General features: G+C 38.4%; 1 protein-coding gene across 3 annotated transcripts in view; it reads right to left on the bottom strand.

Moving 5' to 3' along the window:
* MPP7 (MAGUK p55 scaffold protein 7) overlaps nt 1-20835 on the bottom strand; it is a 246821-nt gene that overhangs the window by 156445 nt on the left and 69541 nt on the right. The window lies entirely within an intron of this gene.

Genomic DNA, 20835 nt, shown 5'->3' with positions numbered 1-20835 from the left:
AAGAAAAGGCATACATTCCTTTCCTTAATTGTTATTACATTCCCTCAATGTTAGCCAAAGAGTGAAATGAGTCATGAATAGGAAAAACTTCCTTAGAAGAGTAGAAAATTGACAGAGTGGTCCACTAAAAAGGTTCTGTGGTTTTCAAATCGTTCCTTATATAGCTTCAAAAAACTGCACTATCTAATATCCAAAATCAAGTTCTTAAAAGTAAGACAGAATAAACCATGATTTGTGCTTCATTATTGCAGTCTCCTATTTTTTTAAATAAAAAACAGCAATTACATAGAACTTAGTTTAAATTTGCCTCTAATCTGGGGGGCTCTGACACGTTCTGAAAGAGTTAAGGTAACAGATGCGGGAGCCATGACACTCCCCACTAGCAGCTTCCTAGGAGAAGACAGTAGTGCAGTGTTCCACAGTAGCACACTGCACAACCATCCATCTCGCTCAGGGGCTGTCAGACTCCTGTCCAAGCAATGCTGCAACAGTGCCTGCCTGGGACTCTTCAGGGAGGTGACCTGGCAGAAGTCAGTATCAACTCACAGCACATGTTTCAGTTTCCAGTGGGATTCCATGAGGTAAAAAGGACAAAATTCCTTTTATTTCTGTCTGCTGTCTACAAAAACACCAAGACCTCCTGGGACCTACAACACACGGGACTGTTGTTATTTCTGGTCTGAATAAGTGCCGCTGTTCAAACCACAGGGACAGCTTTGCAAGATAGTCAACAGCAAAGACTGGAGAGTTAATTATGGACTGGTGCTGATTAGTTTATCCATTATCTTCCTAAAGCATTAAATATTCTGATAATCAGTGACAATTCACAACCAAATGTATTAAGGCCCACTTTGAAAGTTAGATCATTTAACCTGAGAGGCTTGATTAAATTCAAACATTCCTAGGGCTGTATTTGGTCAAAAAGATCTAAAAATGGTAGAAAAAAATTATATTCTTAAGTATTCTTAGTGGTTTACATTTATTCCCTTAAGACTCTGGCATCCTTTATAAACTAGCTCTTATTTGCAATTTAGTAAATACTGTTAAGTTTCCTCAACATAACAAAATGCATACGGGTCTCACTTCATTTATATATAGGCACACACATCACACACATACACATTTAAAGTACTCACCATTGCCAAAATCAGCACTTACAATACACTGATTACAATCGTTACAATACAAGGTTACAATACAAAATTATATAAAAAAGAAGAAAGTAGAATATCACTATTTTATTACTGATTTCAGGAATAATAAAAATAATTACCTATTCCTTGATATATGATTAGTTTAACTAATGCTACTAATTCAACTGTGAAATAATTTCTGAGGTATAGTTGTTGGGGAACTAAATGAGTTAATACCTTAGAACAGACTCTGACAGATGCTAAGTATTCAATACCTTTTATATGTAACTCAAGTTCAGCCATGTTACAATTGATCACTATTGTTATTCATCATTACTGTTACTAAAGAAGAAAGAGTTTGGATCAAAGAGACCCCAGGTCTACACTTTAGGCACTCCACATAACTTATCTAAACCTTCTTTCCCTTAGAATTTGAAAAAGAAATGGCATCTATGCATGTGGTAAAATCGCATAGAATACACACACACACACACACACACGCACGAACAAACAAGTACATGTACTGGGTTGACCAAGAAGCCCATTTGTGTTTTTCCATAAAGTAAAACACATTTTTCATTTTCACCAATAATTATTGATTTGGATATTTTGAGTATGTCACCACCCCCTGCTATTGGCTTCTAGTGGGTAGAGGTCAGGGGTGCTGCTAAACACCTTGCAATGCAAAAGAGAGCCCCACAGCAAAGAATTATTTGGCCAAAAATTCATTAGTACCAAGAAACTTCGCAAACCACTTTGACACATCTGATCAGTCACAGCACCTTTTCCATTCATTGTATGAATCTTTTTTTGCGATTCAGTTGCATTTTTACCTTTCTTGAAATAATAAAGCCTAATACACCGAAAATGTGTATTTTCTTGCATCTTCAATATTAAAATAGCTAGACAAAAATTCACCAATTTGGTAAGTTTTTTTCATATGCACGCTGACATGATTGCTGTCACAATACGATCTAACAAAGCTATTTTGAATAAAGTCAAAGACAACTAAGCTTGCCTAGAAACATCAAACAGAAAAACAAAAGGAATTTTTGGCCAACCCAATAACACTGATGAAATCTGAAAAAGGTCAATGGATTGTATCAATTACAATTCACAGTTGTGATTCTCTACTATAGTTATACAAGTTACCATGGAGGGAACCGAGCCAAAGGTACACAGAATTTGTTTGTGTTCTCACAACATGTGAATCTACAGTTACCTCAAAATAAAGTCAAAACAAAAGAAACTGTGGCAAATATGTCTGTTGCAGTAATTCAATGGAACAATGCCCATTTAGCTTCAAGGATGGCAAAGAGTAAGCATTTGATAGAAAACAATGCTCTTCTTTCCTTAATTTGTCTCCTCTAGAACCAAAATGCCATTTCGATGGGATGGTTTGAAGTCAACACAACAGCTTAGCTACACATTCCTACTGGACACAATACTACACTCAAAACCGCCCTGGGCTTTTACATACTCCAAGTGTTAACTTTCCGCAAATACTGCTTAACTTTCTGTGGGAATAAGCCATATTATGTGTAAATTAAAAATAATTTCTCTGTGAGCAGAAGCTCATAAGCTTGATTTTCTGTGTTTACTGATTTCATGTGGTCCTGACATGCCACCATGATTTGACACTTCAGTGACAACAGCGGTCACTTCTCCTCAGCTCCTACATCTGGTAACCAGAGATCAGAGCCAGAAGAGACAGGCCAGTGCCCACCAGAAATTAAACAGATGGTGAAAACAGCTACCAGTACATATATAGTCTCAATGGAGGCAACACCGCCTTTTGCTTCCATTCAAGTACATTATATAGATCCTAGAAACCATCTCAGCCCGTGCCTAAAACTTGGTGGATGCTATAAAATGTGCTTTACTGTACTCCTATATTTAGTTCCTAGAGTTCTAACACTGAAGAACACAGTGAAAATCAAATGTTTCAGTTCTTGAGATTCAGAGAATCAGGAGCTCAAGAGTGACCTGGGCTGAAGACAAGTCTTTAGGAGTCATTAGCATATAGATGGTATGCAAAGCAGGGAGCCTTCGAGAGTTCCCCAAGGCTGAGTACAGATGCAGAAGAAAGAACGAGCAGGACTGAGCCCTGGAGGAGAGGAGGGGCTGACTATCATTCAGAGAGGAGGGGTACTAGGAATATGATGTCCTGGAAGCCAACTAGGGCAAGAAAGAATGAATGACTCTCTGTGTCAACTGCCACTGATGGGGCAGGCAGGCCAAGGGCTGAGAATCGCCCACTGGCTTGAGCAACGTGGAGGTCACTAATTTTGGCTCTGTGGTGAGTGAAGACGGGGTGAAGAGCATCAGAAGTACAAAGAGACACGTTGGGAATAGCAACCACAGACAACTTTTACAAATATAGGCAACCCTCACAATTTCTTACTAAAGAGAATTGATGTTTGGGGAACAAGGGTAAAGAAGTTTTTTTCAAGATGAAAAAAAAATAACATATGTTGGTGCTACTGGCCTTAATCCACTACAGAGAGAAATTCTGACAATGTAAGAGAGGGAGGGACTTTCTGGAACTCTATCCTGCAGTGAAGGAGAAGGAGTGGGGTCAGTGTGTGAGTGCAGGGATGGCTTCAGACAGAACTGTGGAGAGTTCTCCCATGGTTCCAAGGGGGCAGAATGTGGGTGGGGGGTGGGGATATGTGGCAATTCCCTAATGACTGCTGCAGTACTTTCAGTAAATGATGAAACGTGGTTATCTGCTGAAAGTGAGCATAGGAATTTGTATTTGAAAGAAAAGACTGGAAATGGTCACCTGGAAGAACAGAAAAATGGATAAGGTAGGGAAGTCAAACTGGTATACACTAATAGCAATATTAAAATTTGAAGCTTGCATCCCCTTTGATCCAGTAATTCACTCATTTACTCACTCACTCATTTTTGCCTCTAGGCAGCCAGGAGGCCCAGCTGCAGGACCTATATCTGACCATCCCCAGCGTTGAATCTAGGGAGACAAGCCGGAAGGACAGGAAACAATTACTTCATTTTTGCTGTGTGTAGTTCTACACTGCTTGAGTTTTTACAAAATGCAGACACACCTGGTTTTATTGTGCCTCACTTTATTGTGCTTCACAGATGTTGCAGTTTTTATAAATTGAAGGCAAAACCTTCCACCAGCAAAAAGTTTAGGATTCACTTTATTGTGATACTTTATTGCGGCAGTAACGCCTTTGAGGTATGCCTGAGGACATTACTTCTGCAATTTTAAAAATTCCACTTCTGGGTAACACATCTGACATGAACCTTTTCCCAGCAGTGTAGCTCACAACTTCCCCTTAAATTCTGCTTCAGCTACAGTGAACTGCTACTTGCTATACCCTGAAAAATATAATCGCATCCATGCAGCCTTCCACTGATTCACCAGATAATTAACTTCTGGTGACTTGTCCTGCTGGTACAGTCTCTCCTCTCGGACATCTCAGATAATCTGAAAGAGAAAACAAGCAATGCTAACATTCTTACCTCAAAGTTTTAAGGCCAAGTTTAACTGAACACATTTGACATTTCAAGGGTGTGTGTAGAAAGCTGGCAAACTCCCCAATCCCTCTGCATTTCAAAATCCCACCTGATCCTTTCCCTACCTCACTCTGCAAAGGCCAAGTGATTACCATGTGCCAGGCACCAGTTGAGAACTGGGGATACGAAAAAACAAAGTCATCCCGAGTGTAATGTACACTACACTGAACATAAGTATCAAGTTGTGACTGTGAAAGCACTTTAATGAGGGAGGGGGCTGTGGCACCATGGAAGGGTAGCAGTGGGAGGGCAACATTTCATGGAAAGCTTCCCAGGGACTGATGGTGATGCTGAGTTATGACAAAAGCACAGAGGTTAAGGAGGATGATGGGAAATAGAAAAACCTGGCAGGAAAAGAACCACACTTGTGAAGGCCCTGGAATAGGATGCTTAGACCCTGGAGACAAATGACATAAACACAAATCCAACTCTACAACTGATCTTAGTTAATACCTCTGTGCATCCATTCTTTTTAATCTGTAGAAAAGGTGTAGTAGTACTAACCTTATAGCACTGTGATGAGGTTAAGTGAGTTATTTAGATGATATCTCACTTTAGCTGTATGACCTAGGTAAGCATTTTTCAAAATAAAAATAAACAAATTCCAAATTAAATGCCAGACATGTGAGCATGTACCAGCATCAGGGAGACAGATTACAAAATGTAAGTTTCATGGTGCTGAAGTACATTAAGGGTTTCTGCAATAAGCTATAAAGACAGCCCATGAAAGCTCCATGTGCTGGGTGAGGAGGAAACTAGAGAGATCAGAAATAATGAAGAAATGGCCACATACCCCTGACCCAAGTCAGTCTAGACATTAACATAGTAAGAAACAGTGGAAAGGAGAAAAAAATGACAAAATGTTCCTTCTTCTCAAACAGCTTAATAACTTTCAAGATCAACATAATACAACAAAGATTTACAAGAAACATCAATAACTATAATTTTGGTGATATCAACATTATTGTATCCATTGACAATGTCTAACAATATTAACATTGGCTTATGTATACTGTATACCAATGTGTGGTCCTATTTCAAAATCCAAATTAAAGCTCCTGGGAACCAAGGATTTGTCATTAACACCAATCACGCTGAAATACTTATCAACTGATCTTTCAAAATGCCTCCGATGATTCAGGAAAATAATATCAATCCCATTATTGAGATATTTACAAAGACTTTTCACTCCCTCCAGACTTCCAGTATTAGACGTAAGAAAGAAACATGTTGGAGATGCTGACTGACAAATGTTCACTCGAAGTATTCAATCATTGTACACAGATCTCTGGGCCCCTAATTCTCAGAGTGGCAGTGGAAAATGGTTCATTAGACATAGGATCAATGTTGACATTATAAGTTCTGCTATCCTCACTTTGGGGGCAGAACTAAACGTTAGGGAATCTAGGCTGCACCCAGAGAGTTGAGGCAAGAAAATTCATCTCAAGAGGTAGAACTCATTTTTAAAAAAGATCTTGCCTTTTCATTTAATATCAGATTGTCTGAAAATTGTTCTTAAAGTTCTTGATTTAATTACCATATTCATAAGAAAATGTTTCAAGAATTCCAATTTGCAGACTCTTAATTACAGATTAAGTGCTGGACATTTTTTGACAAATTGTATCTTCCATTTCAAAGTTAAGTAGGAATACAAAAGAATTTTTTAAAAAACTTAAGGATATCCTTCACACAGAGATACAACATTCTCAGAAGACAGAAAAGGTGCATCAGTCAAGAATTTATATCAAAAAAGTCACGAAAAAAGGCTTTACAGTTTTTGTATGCACTACTTCACAAAATTCATCTTTATTATAAAAATTATCCTCTGAAGCATTAAAATACGGTGTGGGAGGGAAACAAAGTAATGGATAAAAAAGAAGCTGGAAACGTATTTATTTCCTACACAGACAAGAATAAAATTCTAATGCTTTGTAGAAAAGGAAAATTACCACAGTTGTCACACTTGTCAAACAATAGAGAGCTGTCTTTTCATCAATAAGACTAGCAAGCATAGACACACCATCTGGACTCCATTAAGAGCCATCCAAGGGCAAAACAAAAATACAAAAGCCTTTAACTGAAGTGCTTGTGGCTCAGAAAACCTAAAGAGAATTAGGCAAACAAAGAATGTGAACTATGATTTTTACTAACTTGGATTAGACTAAAGATGATTCATTTCTGCATATGTTGACCTGAAGCCTAAATGAACATAACGATGCAATTCAAAGTTACAAGAGGGCCTGATCGAAGTGATGAGTAGATAACAAGTCACAGTAGCCATGGCGACTAACTTCGAATTAGCAGGGAGGAGATCCCACCTGTCTGATGGGAACCAGCCACCATTCACTGAAGGAAGGGATAAAAGGAAGGGAAGCTGGAAGGTGAGGGCTTCTGCTGAGGGAGGAATAGAATATTCAGGAGTAAAGAAATAAATCTTCAGATTAAATGACCGATATGACAGTAAAACTACTCGTGCATGGGGAAAACCGCCCCCTCATACATTTGATCACAAAGCTGTGTGAGGGAGGCGGAGGTGCAGCCTCACGGCTCCATGTTTAGTGGGAGCTGAGGATGGACGGCTGGGTGAGGTGGATGTATGTACAAGACTGACTAAATACTCCTGAACTGAAGGGGGGAAGAATATCTCATTTTAAGTAAATGCACTATTGGATTTTAAACATATGTTAGTTATTAGACCATTAACACACTAGTAAGACCTAATAGGAAGTGTTCTCATCAAAGAATCTGGGCCCATATCTTAGCAATGGCACCTACTGCCACAGAAGCAAACCAGCATCAGCACACTACACCCACACATACTGAACAAAAACAACAGGGCCCAGGAGAGTCTAATTCACAGTAAAAAACTGTTAAATAGAGGAAAAGGTTTTACCATCTAAAAAATAAGACTAGAATTAAAAAAAATAGAACAGGAAAGTTATACCAACTTCTACCTTGCTATCATCAACATATAAGGTATCAATACATATTGCAGATATTCTGAAAATTCAAGGAAAAAAATGACAAAGTGTAAATCACTGATCCACCTACATAAATTATAAATAAATCTCTGTTTCTTTAAACAGGATTATTTATTTTCTATTGCTTTTTCACAATATTTGGACAAATATAAATTATTGGTTTTAAACCAAAGGAAATTAATGCTAAATTTTGACATTAATTCTCAAAACAATGCCATCTCTAAATTGTGAAAGCATTCACAAAGACAAGCATAAAGAAGTGGAAAAGCTTTTCCAGTTCAAAAACTGCTTCTGTAAAAATATGAAGTTTTGTACAAGACAGTAGTAATTCCTAAAAGAATAAAGGTAAATGGCTCAGAATTTGATGAAAGTGTTCCTGCAGTGAACAATTCACTCTTTTTGCAGATTCCAGATGCTCAACATTCCTGAATCAGAATGGAAAAATTTACTGTTAGTCTAGAGAAATTTAATATCACCATTCTTGTCATATCCTTCATAGCTTCATTATTAGAACAAGTCTGGGGAAGCTATAAACCTATGTTAAATGCTTAAAAAGATGTTCACTTTGTTCAGTCAGATTAGATAGTGTAACAAACCAAAATATTTAGAAATTGTATAGAAAAAGACTTGAGAAAAAGAAAAACAAATAGATATTTATTTGGTATTTTTTCCTGAGGTTTGATATTTGCATTCTGTACAGTATAGCAGGCACAGGACCAAAACGTTTTACAACAACCGAGAGCTAATAAACACTAAAGAACATATATCGACGCCCAGAACAACATTATAAAATTTTATTATATTAATAAAATGGGATACATCAAGCTTTAAATTTTCCACTTTGTCAAAGGTAAAATAATCAGCACTATTCAGTGCCATTCATAACAGGACTCAATTTTTCTCATTTAAAGTATGCTTTATTTCCAAAAGTACCTATACTCCTAAGATACTTTAGTACAACCCTGACAGAAGCATTCTCTTTGTTACACTCTCCCTCAACTGCAAATAACTTGTTTAGCAAGCTGAGTTTTTAAATATGTGAAACAATTTAAATAATGTAATATTGTTGTTTGTTTATACCATTACCTTAATGTCCATTAAATCAGGGGCAAGTTAACAGAAGACAAGAGCAGACACCTGTATATACCTTTCATTGTTTGAAGTGACCTCTGAGGTTTAAATAGGTTCCAATTTGCATTAACCAAGAAGCCTCAGCAGTCAGCAGCCTTGGACATGACATCTACCACCACAGCAAAGATGACAGTACTTTAATTCTCAGCAGTACTTATCCAAAAGATAAAGTCACGGCAAAATGTAAATTACTTCTAAAATTCATAATAATTATGACCTATAGCTCTCTTTCAGAAAAACTGATTACATTTATAAAATCTACATTTAACCAGTTACAGGGCCCCCTTGTCTGGAATAGTCAGCAATAAAAGCTGAAGCACTGTACTTGTTTTATTGCAGTTAATATTATGATAGGATTCATTTCCATTCATTTCAATATTTATTATACATTTAAAACATAGCAGAACATGTAGTTAGACCAAGCCAAATAGTGTATCTGGATTTTAGCTTACACTGCAAAGCAGCAACCTAAATCTTAACTCTCATCACACTACTGTAGCTTCCACTCAGTGTAGTAAGTGGTAAGTAGTGGACAGACCAATAGGTGTTAAGCTTAATCAGGAAGATAAGTACTAGCAACAAAAACTGAGCACGCAGCAGATGGCCTATTCGTTGTAGAGAATGATGCTGTAGAGTGGTAGGCGTTTCTCATAGAACAACTATTCTAACCAACAGAGAAAGAATGAGTGCTGAATAGCTGACTTGTGCTTCCCTGTTTTGCAATGAAATGAATAAAAAAATACCTTGTATATAGTTGACCCCTAGCAAACAGTAGCTGCCATCATCATCCTTTATCCTCTCAGAGGCTTTTTAATTATTGATTAAAAGAAAATCTCCTAGGCAGAGTCCAAGAGACAACTGTCTTCAATGGCTTTCTTTTCAAGTACAGAAGCTCCTCAACTTGTAATGGGTTTGTATCCCAAAACAGTATTTTCAACTTATGGTGGGTAAGTCAAAAATGCACGTTGTAAACCCAACCCACCAAACATCATAGCTAAGCTGAGCCTACCCTAAATGTGCACAGAACACTTACATTAGCCTACAGTTGAGGCAGTTACCTTGAATTTCAGCTCAAGAGTAATTGCCTTCATCTTCTCACCAGAAGCAGGAGACATGGATGAGCATTTGGCAGACATGATGGCATGGGAAGATACAAAACACAATATCCAAAAAACAGCCCACATACAACACAGCAAACTGCAAGTACTCAGCTAAAGTAAATAGTGATTGTTTGCCTTTGTGATCAGTGGCCTGACTGGGAGCTGAGCTCCCAGCCTCTGCCTAGCATCATAGGAGAGTCTCAAACCCCTTATTACCAGCCTGAAAAAGGATCAAAGTCCAAAATTTGAAATATGATTTGTACTAAATGCATATTGCTTTTGTACCATCTTTACATAAAGTCCAAAAATCGTAAGTCAAACCATGATAAGTCAGGGACAGTCTGTGTTCCCCTGAAACATCCTTCATGTTATCCCCAAGAACAATCTATTACACACACCTGACGATGCAACAGTTGCACTCTGAAGGAACTTCATGCTATCAAAAACATACTAATCACCCTTGTTTCAGTGCAGAAAAGATGGGGTAGGAGAGACAGCTCCCAGGTAACAGCTGTGGTATTCCATGCATGAATTTTTAATAATAAAGTAACCTAAGTTATAACTATATTTTATTTTGGCTAAAAAGAACACACTGGTGGTTCTCAACTGATAACCACAAACCTAAGTGCTTCCTGGCCTTTGAGCCCACACAAGTCTTCTTTAAACAGCTTGCAGTTTTGTTTGTAATAATATTTAAGGGGTTAAACCCACCCCAAAAGACCTGCCAGCTCAATCTGTGAAAATGTAAGAGAATATGTGGAAAGAAACCTAATATACATAAAGAATTGAAAAGGTAGCATTTCAAATCAGTTAAGTAGTGAGAAATTAAGAATGCGAAATCCCTGGATTACCATTTCAGGAAAAAATGAAATCAAACAAACTAGATCCTTCCATAATGAAGCCAATCCCTAATCATCTCTTTACATTCAAATTGTGTTGTAAAAATTCAGTCCAAGCTACCTCTACTATTGTAAAATACTTTCATGATGTTCGCAATGGTGATTTTTCTACAGTCCTCACTTGTCAAGAAGCAAAACAAACTATGTACACTTTAGGCACTCTGTCTCACATCTTAAAACACGTTTAATTAACCTTCCTGAACAGTATTCTAAAAATTTAGGAGGTTCAAGTCTGGTACATTAGAAAGAGAAGTTTAACATTTAATATGAGTTTTGGCAAATTAAATATTTAAAATTTTATCAAGATTTCAATAGATGGCCCTGGCTGATGTGTCTCAGTGGATTGAGCGCTGGCCTGTGAATCAGAGTCAACTGGTTCGATTCCCAGTCAGGGCACATGCCTGGGTTGCAGGCCAGGTTCCCAGTAGGGGCTGCTGCTTAAGAAGCAGCCATGCATTTATGTTTCTCTCCTTCCCTTTCTCCCTCCCTTCCCCTCTCTCTAAAAATAAATAAATAAAATATTTAAAAAATATTTCAATAGATATGCAATGGTTATTTAATCTCATCTACACTGAAACCACATCCTTGGGTTGATCTCCATTTTTACTGTAACTGCAGACTATTTATTCATCACTTGGGTTGTCTTCTAAGGAAAAAAGAGTCATGTTTTTTGAATGACAAATTCCAAAAGCAATCTAAGCCCACTAAATGAGGTTCATATTACCAAAGAGAAAAGAATGATTTAATGTTGAACAACATTACAGAAACAGGAATCTGAAATGCACCAAGACAATCTTCAATCTACACAAGTCACTCTGTCACTAACCCCTTTTTAGGATAGAACCCCATGATTGTGCCTGGATTTTAAAAGCAGAAAAAAAATGTCTTCTGTGACAATGAAAGATATCACAATACAAAACCTAGTGATAGGCTAAGTTTAGTCAGCATTACATATACACAAACATATATGGGAAAGTGAGCTATAAAAACATACTTCCAATATAACTATTCTTCTGTTTTTAAAGATTTTACTTGTTTATTTATTTATTTATTTAGAGGGAAGAAATGGGAGAAAGGGGAAGAAACATTGATCTGAGAAACATCAATTGTTGCCTCCCACACGCACCCCAGTACAACCAGGGTACAACCAGGGACACCAGGCCCACAACCCAGGCACGTGTCCTGACCAGGAATCGAACCAGTGACCTTTTGTTCTGTGGGACGAAGTTCAACCCACTGAGCTATGCTGGCCAGATCCAATATAACTATTGTTATTTATGTCATAAGAACACCAAAAAATATTCCTTGTAATTTAAATGTCACTTAATGTGACATGCTCTCCTGATTAAGAGAATGCTGGGGAAGTGAGTGCAACAGAGCACATTAATTCTTTCATATTACTATTATTATTATTGAGATAAAGTTGACATACAACACACATATCATTACATTACTTGTAAGTGTACGATATAATGAGAGAGCAGATTAATTCTTATTTCTTAAGGTGCAGCCTGCTGACCATTGCAGGGTCCAGTGGTCTCTCTTGTGGCCCACAGCCAATTCCCATGGGCATTTAGCACTGTTAAAGAAAAACATCAGTAAGATTTTGTTTAGTTATGCTCAAATTTACAACAAGATCATTATTTTGCAGAAATCTAGTACCATTGTTGTTATATAAGGCTGGTGAGTGCTGTGGAGGTTGTCTGTCAAAACTCTTCACTTGACGCCCATGCACTTGCCTATTACTTATTGTGTTTGGAAAATTACTACTTTACATAACTACACTTATATCAAGCCATATATTCAATTAACTAAAGTAGATCAAACTGACAATCAGTTCACAGAAGCATAAAAATAGTGACTTAATAGTAGTACAAACACTAAGGTTCCAATCTTCAGCTCTTGATGCTCTGAGTCCCAAATGTTACAAGGTACAAAAGAAAGTAAACATACTGATAATAAACTGACAATGTGTAATATTAGCCCTCATTCCAACATCCCTTCCCACCCAACAAACACCACTGCACTCTTGGTACCATAACATCACTACAAAAATACAGACTTTCCCAGGGCCGACCAAAACAATGTTGAAGAACTGCTTCAACTATGAGCAACGACAGCGATGAAGGAGCCTCTGAAACAAGTCTTCCAGTTAACAGCCAAAAAAAATAAAAAAACATGCCTGACAATTCAGAGCACTTCAAAAAAAACTTGAACATCAACCTTAAAACATAAACTGGAGAAGTTAAAGGCTTCAAATATTATTGTAAAAGTGCCCTCTTTATTATTCTGCTAGAAATGTAAAACAAAGTACTGTTATAAAATATGGTAAGTGGTATTATGCCAATAAGGACAAATTCAGCAGGACCCATTCTTCAGGCAACCTAAGAATTAGCACAGATAAATGGATAAGCAAAAGGCAGTGTATTCATATAACAGGATATTATTCAATCAGGAAAGGGAATGTTCTGATACATGCAACAATATGGATGAACTCTGAAAACATTTTAAGCAGTATACACAAGTTACACAAAGCCAACTATTGTATAATTCCACTGACATGAAATATATAAAATAGACTAAATCTAGAGACAAAAAGTAGAGCGGTGGTTGCCAGGGGGTGAGGGGCAAGTGGAGTTATTGTTTAACATAAGAGTTCCTATTTGGGACAATGAAAATGTTTTGGAACTAGATACAAATGATGTTTGTACATTTTGAATATAACTAATGCTGCTAAATTGTACACTTAAAATGGTTTAAATGACAAATTTTATATTATGTATATTTTACCTTAATTTTAAAACTCAATTACATAAGCATCATTAAACATTGCACTTCTTATAGCTAAAATAAAAGTCACACTACTGCCATAAAGATTATGAAATAAGCCTCAAAATGAAAGAAAAATATTACATAATGAATGAAAATTATGAGCAAAACTCACATGAAATGAGTCTGTTGGGCCATGACTGGTGTGGCTCAGTGGATTGAGCATGGTCCTGTGAACCAAGGGGTCACTGGCTCGATTCCCAGTCAGGGCACAAGACTGGGTTGCGGGCTAGGTCCCCAGTAGGCAAAAGGCAACCACACGTTGATATTTCCTTTCCTTTCCTTTCTCCCTCCCTTCCTCTCTCTAAACATAAATAAATAAAATCTTTTTAAAAAATGACTTTGCTGTATTCTTTGTCCCAGAAAAGACATAAATTTCTGGAAGAGTAACTGCTAGCCTATGTCAACAGAAATTCCTTACCATTGTAGGAATCTACTGATACGACAAGCTACACACTCTGCACCTGTTGGAGCTTTTATGAGAAAATGCCACTTAGTGGTTTTTCCATTTATCACTGAAAAAAAAACATAATACATGGAGGGTACTTTTTCACTTAGTCCATAAATATTTTGTGAGCTGTGACAAGGACAAGAGTAAGTGTACTGATTCAGTTTTTAAAAGCGTAAGTCCTATGTACAAGAAAGTACACTACTCAAAAAAAAAAAAAAGAGTTGTACCCAAATGCCAATTTTACACACTGTTTTTCGTTTGCACAGAACAGTCAACCACATGCCTAATAATCTTAATTTACTGTGGAAGGGTACTGTGAAAATATGAACATGATTTCAAAGCTACAGAGTGTATCTGTTTGAGAGAACTATTTGAAGAAACAAGCAGCAAGTTCAAGATCTTGCTTCTCCACAATAAAACATACAAATTATCAAGGGGGGAAAATGACTGCATTAGCCTTTTAAATGAAAGGTAAGAACAAAACATTTTCAGGACACTGACAATGCCAATAAAGCCCATATCTGTTATCTCAAATGGCTCTTTTAGTGGCGTGTCTCCACAATACATATTCAATATCTTCAGTAAGTTGAATCTATTACTTTAAGGATGAAAACATCATACTTTTGATGTTGGAAATAAGATTAAACTGGATCTCTTAACAAGACTGATGATCTATGGTGCTGAACATTTTTAAAAGAACTAAACAGAACTTTTTATAAAAAATTTATACTTTGCCAAAATTTGAAACTTAATACAGAGATGTAAAGGAGATCAGATACAGCTCCAAAAGAATTATCAAAATGGAAAACAGGTGAGAGTTACTCAGAGAACTCAATCAAAAGGGCAAACAGTAAAAATACAGAAGACTGATATGAGAGACTGAAACAGTGTACAGCCAAGAGAGGGGCTCCAAATAGGGATTTGGAAATGGGTCCAGAACTCAAGGTGTCTAGGAAATATTAGGATGGCCTCACCACCCCCAAAGGTGTCAGTTGGGGGAAGGGACACATGGAGCAGGAACATGCAGAGCTATTTTGTATAGCAACAGCTTTGCAGCTAACCTCTGGCATGGTCGTTTAACATATCTATAACCTTTAGCTGGTTTCATGGATATGTTAAATAGCTGTGGCCATGCTTTGAGCCAGGGGTATGGAAGTGACTTCCACCCAAGATGTAACTGGGAGGCAACTCCCCCTGGTTATAGCACCTGTGTGAGAGCTTGGAGATGACTGGCTCCATGCCGTGGGGCCTCACCTGCCCAGACCCACTATGGCAGCCCAGTAAAGCTGGAAGGATATGGGAGTGCTGGCAAGTGTAGCTAATTGTTGGGAGGAGTCAGAGATGGGGCTACAGAGGAAGACTGGCACAGGGATTTAAACCCAGATGGGGCAGCCATGAAGGGGAGAACCGCATGGCCTTGGTAAAGTGGAGACCCCCTCGCAGCTTTGCCAGGGAGAACCACATGGTCTTGGCAGAGTGGAGACCCCCTTGCAGCTTTGCCAAGGAGAAGCACATGGTTTTGCCAGAGTGGAGACCCTTGCAGCTTTGCAGAAGAGAACCATGCGGCTTGATCCTGGCCCACAACACAGCTGATGGTGTCGGAAGCCTGAATCTACTTCTCTTCCTGAGATACAGTACCCCAAATTAGGGCAGAGGACTGCCCAAAAGGAAGGACTGTGTGTGTTTGTGGGTGTTTTAAGGGACTTTGGGATTTTGATGAAGACATTAAGTCATTGCTTGAAGTCTGTATAGCTTTAAATAAACATTTCCTTTCCTTTTCACAAATCTCTGGCATTCAGAGACACCTCTCCTCTGGCGGCGGACAATGCGAACCTAGTGGGGGGTCCATTCAGTAATAGTATATCATGCCCTCCTTGGCCCCTGTTCTGTAACAGTTTTTGGCATCCCTGGGTGGGCCAATAATTGGCCCCCCTTGGCCCTGTTCTGTAACAAGATGGCAGAGAAAGAAAACGTTGTACATGTATTAACTGGCATACAAGAAAGAGAAAAGAGAAAAAGAGTATGGAGTAGAGGTAATTTCTGAAAAGATAACAATTGAAAATTTTCCAGAATCCATGAAGTACCTGAATATACACCTTCAAAAAGCCAAAAGAATCCCAAGCAAGACACAGGAAGAGAATCTTACCTAGATACGTAACTATGGAACTGCATGCATCCAAAACAAAGCAAAACAAAAATCTTTGAGACAGAGAAAAAAGATACAATTACTTATAAAGAGAGCCTGACAGTTGACTCCTAAATAGCAACTTTAAAGATATCATTTCATCATCTTCTAGCTTTCAGTACACTTGAAAATAATAATGACCAACCTAGCATTCTATGCTTAGTAAAAATACATTTCAAGATATAAAAATCCCATATAATTCAACAGCAAAATACCCTAACAAGCCAATTAAAAATGGGCACAGGATCAACCGACACTTCTCCCAAAAAGATACAAGTGACCGACAGATACATGAAAAGAGACTCAACTTCACTGGCTATTAGGGAAATGAAAATCAAAACCACAATGAGATACCACTTCACACCTGTTAGAATGGCTGTTATGAAGAAAACAAGTGTCAGAGAGGTTGTGGAGAAAAATGAACCCTCATTCGCTGCTGGTGGGAATGTAAACTGGTGCAGCTACCATAGAAAACAGTGATGAAATTTCCTCAAAAAATTAAGAATAGGGTTACCATATGACCCAGCAACCCCTCCTCTGGGTATCTACCCATAAAATTTGACAATATCTATTCATAAAGATATGTGAACCCCTATGTTCACTACAGCATTATGTACTTAAATAACCAAGACATGGAAACAACTGAAGTGTCCTTCAATAGCAGACTGGATAAAGAAGAAGTGGTTCATACATACAATGGAATGCTACTCAACCATAAGAAAACAAGAAACACTGCCATTTAAAACATGGATGAATCTGAGACTATCACGCTAAGCTAAATAAGTTAGACAGGAAAAGTCAGGAACCTTGTGATCTCACTCATATGTCAGATATAAAACTGAAAGCAACAAATGCATAAATAAGACAAACAAAACCTCACAGACACAGACAACAGTATGGTGGTTACCAGAGGGAGAGTGGGGTTGGGGAGAACAGTAAAGGGTAAAGGGGTCAGATGTATGGTGATGGAAGGAGAGTTCATCTGGGTGGCGAACATGCAAGGCAACACACAGATGATGCAGTACAAAACTGAACACTTGCAACCTATATCATTTTATTAACCAACATCAGTCCAAGAAATTTAATTTTAAAAAATAAAAATAAGTGAAGACAAAAACATGTTCAGATACAGTAACAGAAATAGTTTGGTAGCAGCTGATCGTCAATACAGGAAATTCTAAAGATGTTTACTTTCAGCAGATGAAAAATCATCCTGGGTGAGATGCTGAGTTGTAAGAGGGAGGGTAGAACAAAGATGAACAGTAGCACAGAACAAGAGAAGGTGGTTGTCACACATATAACAAAATTGACAAAGGACCATAAGACACTGCAATAGAAAAATAAATAAGATTTAATCCCTACGTTATAAAAGAGGAACTCTAAGTAGCCAAAATAAAAAGGTGCTCTACCTCATTAATAACCAAGAATGTGAATTAAAACTACAAAGAAATATCTACACATCCACCACAATGAGTGGCCAAAACTTACAACCTGACAATAACAAACGATGATGAAGTTATGGAGCCAAACAAGATCTCTTCTGCACTACAGAAAGCATTGTAAATTAGAACAAATACTAGAGAAATGCATGCTTATGTGCAGCAAGACACAGGGAAAAGACTGTTCTTAACAAAACTATGCATAACTACCAAAAAACTGAAAGGATTCCAAATGTCCATCAAGAATAGAATGTGACACCACAATGAAAACTGAACAAACCACAGCTAAACACAGCATGAGCCATCATACAATACTGAGTTTTTTTTAAAAAGGCACAAAAGAATACATAAAGGCTGATGGCATTTGGGGGCTGTCATTAAAAATGAAGATAAATTTAACAGGCTTAGCGGGAATATAGTCATGTAGCGGAATGCAGTAACATAGCTCATTATTGTAGTTCCAAAAGGAACTGTTAAAAGCAAACAAGCCCACACTGATGCAGGTGTGTCAAAGATGCCAAATGAAAGAGCTCCAGTGGCCACAGTGGAATGACATGAGAAACAAAATAAGGTAGCACTGGGTCAAAACCCAAAGTATGAATGAACATCCAGGAGCCCACACAGATATGAATAAATGAGTGAGTAAATTAATAACTAGGGGAGAAGAGACAAAGAATGCCAAATAACAATCAGACACTTCACCCTAAAGGAGGGGGAGTAGAACACACCACTCTGTTAGTATGGGCACACTCAGAGAACCCCTTCCAATGAGGACTGTGTGGAAAGGGTGGGAAAAGAGAACAGCTTTACAGTACAGAAACCTGACAAACACTACTTCAGCCAGCTCATATACATCGACAGTCATAAATCAAGCTGACAGCATGTACACTTAATAGGGTATGACAATGGCACTTTTTTTTATTACATTTTATTGACTATGCTATTACACTTGTCCCAATTTTCCCCCTTTGCGCCTCTCCACCCAGCAACCCCCATTCCCTCAGAAAATTCCCCCACCATTGTTCATGTCCATGTGTCATGTGCATAAGTTCTTTGGCTGCTCCATTAACTGTAACTTACATTCGTGTGACTATTTGTTAACTACATTTTGTACTTCTTAATCACCTCCTCTCTTCACCCACTCCCCCAATCCCTCTACCACCTAGCAACAATCAAAACACTTTTCTATATCCATGATTCTGTCTCTGTTCTTCTTGTTTGCTTAGTTTTTTTAGTTTCAATTTTTGATAGATATGTATTTTTGCCATTTTATTGCTCATAGTTTTGATCTTTTTCTTAAATAAGTCCCTTTTACATTTCATATAATAATGATTTGGTGATGATGGACTCCTTTAGTTTTTTCTTGTCTGGGAGGCTTTTTATCTGCCCTTCAATTCTAAGTGATATCCTTGCTGGGTAGAGCAATCTTGGCTGTAGCTCCCTCCCTTTCATGACTTTGAATATTTCTTGCCAATCCCTTCTAGCCTGCAAAGTTTCTGGAGAAGTCAGCTGACTGTCTTATGGGAACCCCCCTCTAGGTAACTAAATGCTTTTCCCTTGTTGCTTTTAAGGTTCTCTCTTTAACTTTTGGCATTTTGATTATGATGTGTTTTGAAAGGGGTCTTTTTGTACCCATCTTGTTAGAGACTCAGTGTGCTTCCTGAACTTGCATGTCATATTTTCTTCACCAAATTAGGGAAGTTTTCTTTCATTATTTTTTCAAATAGATTTCCAGTTTCTTGCTCTTTCTCTTCTCCTTCTGGCATCCCTATGACGAGAATGCTGGAATGCTTAAAGTTGTCCCAGAGGCTGCTTACATTATCCTCATTTTTTAGGATTCTTTTTTCTTCTTCCTGTTCTGATTGGTTGTTTTTTGCTTCCTTATATTCCATATCATTGATTTCATCCTTGGTTTAATTGACTCCACTATTGTTTCCCTATAAATTGTTCTTTATTTCAATTAGTGTATCCTTTATTTCTGACAGGATACTTCTTATGCTGCTGAGGTCCTCACTGAGTTCCTTGAGCATCCTTACAGACAGTATTTTAAACTCTGCATCTATTAGATTCCTTATCTGTATTTTGTTTAGTTCTTTTTTTGGAGTTTTGATCTGTTCTTTCACTTGGACCATGTTTCTTTATCTCCTCATTTTGGCAGCCTCCATGTGTTTGTTTCTATGTATAAGGTAGAGCTGCTATGACTCCATGTCTTGGTAGTGTGGCCTAATGTAGTAGGTGTCCTGTAGGGTCCAGTGGCACAGCCTCCCATATCACCCAAGTTGGATACTAGAGCTATACCCTTCATGAGGACTGAGTACACCTTCTTCCTATAATTGAGACTTGATTGCTGTTGGCGGGTCAATGGGAGGGATTTACTCAGGCCAGTCAACTGCAAGGACTGGCTGTGACCACTGACCACCAGCCTCTGCTCTCCAGAGAGAATCAGCTCTGTGGGGGAAGGATGGTGGTGCTCTGATGTGGTCTGTAGCTATGCACTGGGTGCACTGGCTCTGGGGTTTCCTGAGTGATGCAGGCCAAGGTCAGCCACAACCTGTATTTTGCCTTGGGCACCCTTCCTGGGCTATAAAGCAATCTGAGATGTCTGCTGCTTGTGCTGGACTTGGGAGATTCCCAGCCAAAGCCACGCTGTGAATCTAGGCTGGATGCTGCTAGTGCAGGGTCTACGGCCACTTAGTAAGAGGTGCAGGGGGCTGGGGACACACTAAGGCTGGCTGTTGCATGTTTGAGAGGATTTAGGAAGTTGGGAAGCATGAACCAAGACCAGTGATTCGTATGGAAAAGCAGCCTGGGTGGAATAGAGTCTGTGGGAATCTCCATGGCAGTGCAAACAGTGTTAGCCAGGTTGAAGGAGTCAGATATGGCACCATCCCACCAGCTATGTGGCTCTCGGGGGGGGGGGGGTGCTCAGAAAAGGGACAAGAACCTCTGCCCACCCTCCTATCCTGCAGCTCTTGCTTTGATGCCCAACACTTCACTTTCTCCCTGTATGCCACTGGTGCCTTTTAATCTGCTATCCCATTACTGGAGGTCAGAGGAAGTGAGTCTAAGTGTGTGGGGGGGTTCTTTAAGAGGGACTGTTAGGGACTAACAGAAGCTTCTACCACCTACTCAATCCCCACT

This window comes from Phyllostomus hastatus, unplaced genomic scaffold (genome assembly GCF_019186645.2).
Source record: "Phyllostomus hastatus isolate PE091 unplaced genomic scaffold, TTU_PhHast_1.1 phas_scaffold_1674, whole genome shotgun sequence".
Classification (NCBI taxonomy): Eukaryota; Metazoa; Chordata; class Mammalia; order Chiroptera; family Phyllostomidae; genus Phyllostomus; species Phyllostomus hastatus.
Note: the sequence above shows the minus strand (reverse complement) of the source record. Positions and strands in the feature narration are given on the sequence as shown.